The sequence below is a fragment of the Rhinolophus sinicus genome, linkage group LG09 (genome assembly GCF_036562045.2).
Source record: "Rhinolophus sinicus isolate RSC01 linkage group LG09, ASM3656204v1, whole genome shotgun sequence".
NCBI classification, from domain to species: Eukaryota; Metazoa; Chordata; class Mammalia; order Chiroptera; family Rhinolophidae; genus Rhinolophus; species Rhinolophus sinicus.
The window spans coordinates 84,261,891-84,268,580 of NC_133758.1; positions in this window are offsets into that span (position 1 = coordinate 84,261,891).

Below are 6,690 nucleotides of genomic sequence, written 5' to 3' on the forward strand. Positions count from 1 at the left end.
CAATATCAGGAAGAGAAACATATAAGCATTTGTCAGATGCTATTGCATCTGCTTTAGGTCATAAACCCACAGATGGTCTTTTCTCTCTTTAGGGGACTTCTAACATTCTTGTTTTACAATGTTAGGAATTAAAATATATACGGTATGCTTCTCTGAAAGTGTCATTTATGTTTGTAATACACTGTCCTTTAACCTAGAGCATGTGTCATGTAAACTATAGATGTCTATTATTTTATATTTATGTGGAGGGTCTCAATTACTTGCTGTCTACTTTTACTAAACCTTAGTGTGCAAAGACTTTTTCTCTATATGTTTGACTCCACTTGTGAGAGGCAGAGCAAAGCTGGGTGGATGAATGGGGCTTCTCCTGAGAGAGGCCTGTACTGAACAGGGGGTGTAATCCATACTAAACAGTGTTCAAGAGAGAGAAAGGCCAAATCAGGAGAAGCCCAATGCATTCATCATCAGGGAAAACAGGGTGTGGATAGTCAGGAATGAGAAGAAGAAAGGCCAGATGATAGGAAGGGGCAGGAGCTGATAAGAAAGGTGAGAAAAAAGTGAGAAGGTCCAGGCCATTTTCCATGAGTGAGTCTGGGATTCTCAAAACTCATTTTTAATAGCATAAAATCCCATTTCCAGGCAAATGCAAGCCTTTATGATTCACATTTTAAGTAATCATTCAAGGCTTTTAGCTCTTTCAACTACCGCCAAACAGGATCTGTAGCAACTTTGGAATCTCATCTATATTCACAAAAGATTGAAAATATCTAAAGGGAATTCACACAGTCTCATGTGATTTTGCTACAGCTTCTCTGTTGATTTCAGCCACCTTTGAAGGCATTGAATGGTGCCACCATACTATGGCTACTGTCTATATGTGGGCACTGATGCCTTCACCTTGTATAGAGGTACCTCGATGCCTTTCAAGCTGCCAGCCCTTAACATGTATGTGTGTCAGGCCCTGAGTACAAGGTGTCCCATGCTCTCTACACAGATTCCAGTCAACCAGTGCTCTAAATGCATTGTGGGGAGGGGATTAGCATGGCTGTGGCACATAGTGGACATTTAAATACTTTGAGTTAATTAAGGTTCTAGTCGTGGATGTGCAGACTATGTTATTACTGAAGATATTTGTATTATTGAATCATGGTACAAATCCTAAAAGCATTTCATTCATTCAACAACTGCTATTGAGCACCTACTATGTGTCAAGCACTGTGATAAGTGCTTACTGTATGTACAGTAATATTAGAAGTTGATAATGTCTCTGCACGTGTGGAAGATTGTGTCTAACAAACCAAAACATGATAATAGTGGGATTTAAAATACTCTGTAGGGAGGGAAATAAACTTTGGGCATCCTCCTTCTCACAAATTACTGTCTTTTATTTTTGGTGGGGTTTGGTGAGAATGATGGAGGGGAAAGATTTAGGAGGATTAGGATATTAGGTGGAATGATGGTGAGTAGTGGATTAAAAGGGATAGAATTAAATGGACAATTTAAATTCTAAGTAAAAGATCATTCTAACAGGATGAAAATAATCACACACAAGCAGCCCCAAGTTTAAATGGTTTTTGATTGAGATTCAAGATTGCAGATTAACTCCCTAAAGTAGTTGGGACTCAAATTCAGTAAAACATGCCTCTATGGCCTGACTTAGGACTATAGTCGTTCCATAAATATGGATATTCTGGAAAAATGGAAATTGGCATTTTTCTTAAGAATTTTATTTAAAAAAATTCTCTTCTCCTTCAGCAATCAAATGCATGCACTTCCTTCTTCCTCTATAAATAAATTAGGATATACAAAAACCTAATAAAATTACATAAATACTCATAAAATTATTTAAACCTTTATGAGTTACTTGGCATATAACTACCACATTTCACCTAAAATTGGATTATGTAAGAACAAAAATTTTTATTACAAATTCAACAAAATTTTGGAACTTTGGAAGGGCTAATAAATTTTGTGCAATATGTAGTTTTATTAGTCTCCAAATGTAATTGGTTTTTAAAGGATTTGGAACTCAAACACTAAGGGGTCCTCCTACAGTGGACCAGACACCGTGGTAGGTGCATTTATAGCGATTTTCTCTTTTAATCGCATTTTATAAACATCATCCTGTGAAGTAGGTTTTATGCTCATTTTACTGATAGAAAACAGGCTTGGAGAGAGGTTAAGGGAGTGACCCAAGGTCATCTGGCTGGTAGGTGGAAGCACCAACATTCGAACCTCCAGTCTAGAGCTTTTTCCACTAGACCAAATGGTAGCACCCAAGTCTCTACGCATGACAATTGTGACAACATAGATTTTGCCTTTTATCTGAAATTGGTTTATAGTTTCTTTTCAAATTATAATGTGTAAGGGATGTGGATTAAATTATCCCATGGAAGCAGTTAGTCTGGTCTTGATTTAGAATCACCTTTGTATGACAAAATCACAATCCTTTAATAATCTGACCTCTGGGTTGCAAGAAAAAGAGGGGACCAGTGGGCAAAGGGCAACAGAGAAAGGAAAGAATAATAAGCTTTTGGTGCAGCAGCAAGGAGCAAGAGATGCTGATTCCCATGAGAAATTTCCAGATGAATGAGTTAGAGACCCTTGCTCAGTCCCTAAGGACCTGGTTACCTACCTACTGTAGACTCCTGAGGGCCACATAAACTTCTATACTGGGAATGCTAGTAGGATAGTATCAGGACTGTTTATACTGGAAAGTGGGCATTAGAGATTAGATATCTCTTACAGCAGGAAGCTCACTGAAATGTAACACTTTGTATTCATACTCATACAAAAACTAAAACTACTAAATACTGTAAGATTTTGGATGATTCCTGGAAATATACGACATTTGGTTTCAAATATGTGCAGATGATAATCTGTTAATTTCCATTTCTATCCAGTGCAGAAATCAATGTGATAGACCAATTTTTTTTAGATATATAAATGTTCCAGACCTGTATTGCATTTTGATAATTCCAAACACAATAAGAACCAGCAATAACTGTAAGCTAAAACCAATTAAAGAGATATTTGAAATCCAGAATCAGTATGTACAATATAGCTATGACCCAGTTTTCTGCATGACAGGTGGTGGACATTTTAGTTCAATTTTAAAGACATTGCCCATTTGGGGCATATATACCTTCAAAGCAGAAAAATATGGACTATTAATATAATTTTGAATTGGCTGTTTTTTTTAAAATTTCTAACAAAATTGTTTGTTTACTATCCCTTTATTTCTATAAATTATTTGTGAAATGACTTAAAAATATAAAAAAAGAATGTACATAAAGGATTTATTGGCCAAGATGGTAACATTGATGACTTTTTCCTGGTTTACTAAAGGTTATTGTGCTCTGTGATATCCCAATGTGTATCAATTATTGAATGGATAAAGGAATGAATCTAGACCCAATTAATAAGAATGTGAAGGGTCTTCAAAAAGAATATACAATAAAAGGTGAAATAGTGAGATCAAACTGAAGGAAAAATCAATTTTCAATTTTTAATTTTAGGCCTTGAGAAATAGAGACAAATATGGCTACAGGTTGTAGAACCACTGAAGTCTTTTTAGCTGCAGAGAACTCGGACCATTTCTGTTCTCCTCACAAGTATTTCAAAGTTACATGGTGGATCCAATTCCACAGGCAGTTTAGTTACAAAGTTGAAGACAGAGCTTTGTATATCTACAGGTATGTTATGTGGAAGAACATGTTCTTTGTGAGAACAAAGCGTCTCATGACTGTGAAAAATAATACATTAGACACCCAAATGCAACTTCTAATGAGTCCACTTTCTGTTTCTGTAAGCCAGTTGCAGCTCACTGCTTTGCAACTTGCAGCTTTATACTTTATGCAACACCTGTTCTTCACTTCTGGCTGCCCGTCTGCTCAATTGATAGTTTGTTTCCACAGAGGCAACTGCATCTGAATATAATATGCTTAAGATTTGTGATGTAAGTGCAAGGATGTTTATGGTAGCATTATTTGTATTACTAAAAAATTTGGGCTAACTTAAATGACCATAAATATAAGAAAGAGTAAATAAACCACCATACATTGATAGTCTGGGGTATTACAGAACCATTAAGAAATAATGTGTGTTGTCCATGATACATATTTTTGAATAAAAATAAGTAAGTTACAGAATAATATATTTTAAAAATCCCATTAAAATAATTCCTCTCTGTATAGAAATATTACATATATATTCCATTTACATGTGCATATGTAATACATATATATTTGTGTGTGTATAAAAAATCTGGAAGGATACTCAGATTTATGTGATTATTTCTGGGGAGTTAGGAAATGTTCATTTTTTAAAAAAATATTTCTATATTGTCTTTTTTATTAACAAGAAGGTAATACATTTATAATTAATTTTTTTTTAAGTTACAGCTTTAAAATATCTACTCTCAAGATTGTACTTTATATGTGGAAGTCCTTTTCGTGTTTTCTTCAGAAATGAATTGTGTGTAAAACTGGGTCTGCAGTACCTGATTTTTCATCCCTGGCTCAAATAAGTTTCCTAGGCTCTTAGATCTGCCATTGTCATTTTCTATTTGATGCACAGAAAAGGCAAAGAGGTAAAATGATTTTTAAAATCATCATCCAAGCTCTTGAGGTCACAGGCTTCGTACTTTTATATTCCAAGGCTACATTGGCAGTCAGGAGAACCTTTGAAACAAATAACTGGACAAATTGAAAAAACAATAACTCCCTCCAAACAAACCAGTGCCCCCAACAAACAAATCAGAATTAATATTTTGATTGGACACCAATGAAGTGTTATCAAATTTTATTACATATGAATTAAAAAAACTCATGTCTGACACAAGCACAGGTCACAACTGCCTGCAAGACTTCACAGTCACTTCTGAGAAGTACAGCTCTAAGAATGACTTGGGTATTTCCACTCCCACTCTCATCCCCCAGACAACAGTTATTGGGAAAACACAAAGCTGAATTTCAAATTATTTTACAGGGACAATTTTTTTTTCCTCCCCACTTTTAAACTTATTTAAAGAGTACTTTTTTGCTGCCTGATTGCCTGACTGTAAGACATTTTCATGTAAATTGCCCAAGAATGTAATCATGAATAGATATGTTATAACAACACATATGGACCTGCTGTAATTTTCCAGATATTTATTTGCCTTTTTCGGAAATACATTAGTTCTTCCACTCTCTTTTTAAAAACTCATTCATTCATTCAGTTCTGCAAAGAGTTAGCGCCCTTATGTCTGAACATGAGCTTACATAGCTACGCAGGCGCGCGCGTGCGCGCACACACGCTGGAGAATACCCGGGTGCTCGCATGATGCTGCAGGCCCACGCAGTCAGCCCTTTACTAAACAAATCTAGGCTGAAGGAACCGTGGTCCGGTAGTGCTACCAGGAGCTTAGTATGTGCATCCCGTGCGAAATAGTGCAGGCAAACAGTTCCTGAAAGGGTGAACAGCTCATCTGTAAACTGATCGCACGACAGTTCCCTGCCGCTGCAGCCCAGCTCCAGAGCGGGTGAGGCCAGGGAAGCGCCCTCCCCCAGGCGGAGGCCGCCGGGCAGAGACGCAGGAACATGAAACACATTCCAGCGGTTCGCATCTGGGCGCTGAGCTGCCAGGCACAGCCAGTGTGTGGCCCTAGGGCAGCCGGTGCAGCGGGGAGGGCTGGGCAGGGCCTGCGGAAAGCGGCCTGCCGGCCAGTTCGGCCCTGCAGGCTCAGGCCTGGTTACTGAGAGCAAGTTCTATCTAGAAAGTGTGCTTGGGGAGGCTGGAATCCCCCTGTGAGGCAAGGGTCTGGAGAGCAGCTTTGGCACTCCCGAGGCTTTGGGGTGACTCAGGCCAAAGGGAAGCCCCCGAATTACCACAAAGCCATCCCAGTCCTGACTTGGCATCACCAATCAGCTAAAAGCAATTTTCAGATGAGGCTTCATCTAGTACTTAGAGTGTTTGTGTCCAAGTATGTGTGTATACCTAGACATATTTTAAAAAGTGAATTCTCCAGATTTTTATCTTTGTAAATAGTTTGAGGTGCCCAGGGGAGAGGGTAATGCCTATTGGTACTTGAAGGGATTGGTTTTCACATGAAAGAGCTTCAGAAATGAGAAATTGCTGCAATTATGTGGTAGCAGTTTCTGAGGGACATTTACCATGGATTCACATTTTAAATCTCATTCACTCGATAGCCAGTATGTTAAATTAACCCAAATCTAAATTTTAAAAAAATTCCTCAATTCTTCCAGGCCTACTTCACATCATCAAACTAGGCCCCGCTGGAGGCCCCATTAAAATGGCAGCTCCCACTGAGAGAGAGACAAAAGCCCCCTTTTTGAATGGGGATGCTGAAACAGTGATGGACTCTCAGAACTGTTTTTTTTTTTTTTTTTTTAATCCATTAAAAAAAGTTACCTCTGCATTGACTGTGAGAGAATATTTATTTAGCTCTTCACACTGTGGGAAACAGAGACGTTCTCCCTTAAAAGGATACCCAGAACTTCTTGGGAGAGAAGAGAAATATGAATCCATAAAATGGCTGAACAAATTCCTCCTCGTAACTGAATTCATGGAATGTTTCAGTCTTGAACAGCTTAATTTTGGTGTGGTCTGGGACAAATTAATATGACTCAAATCCCACCTCACACAGGAAGCTTCTCTTGATGAAGTGGGTGGGGTGAGTACACTCAC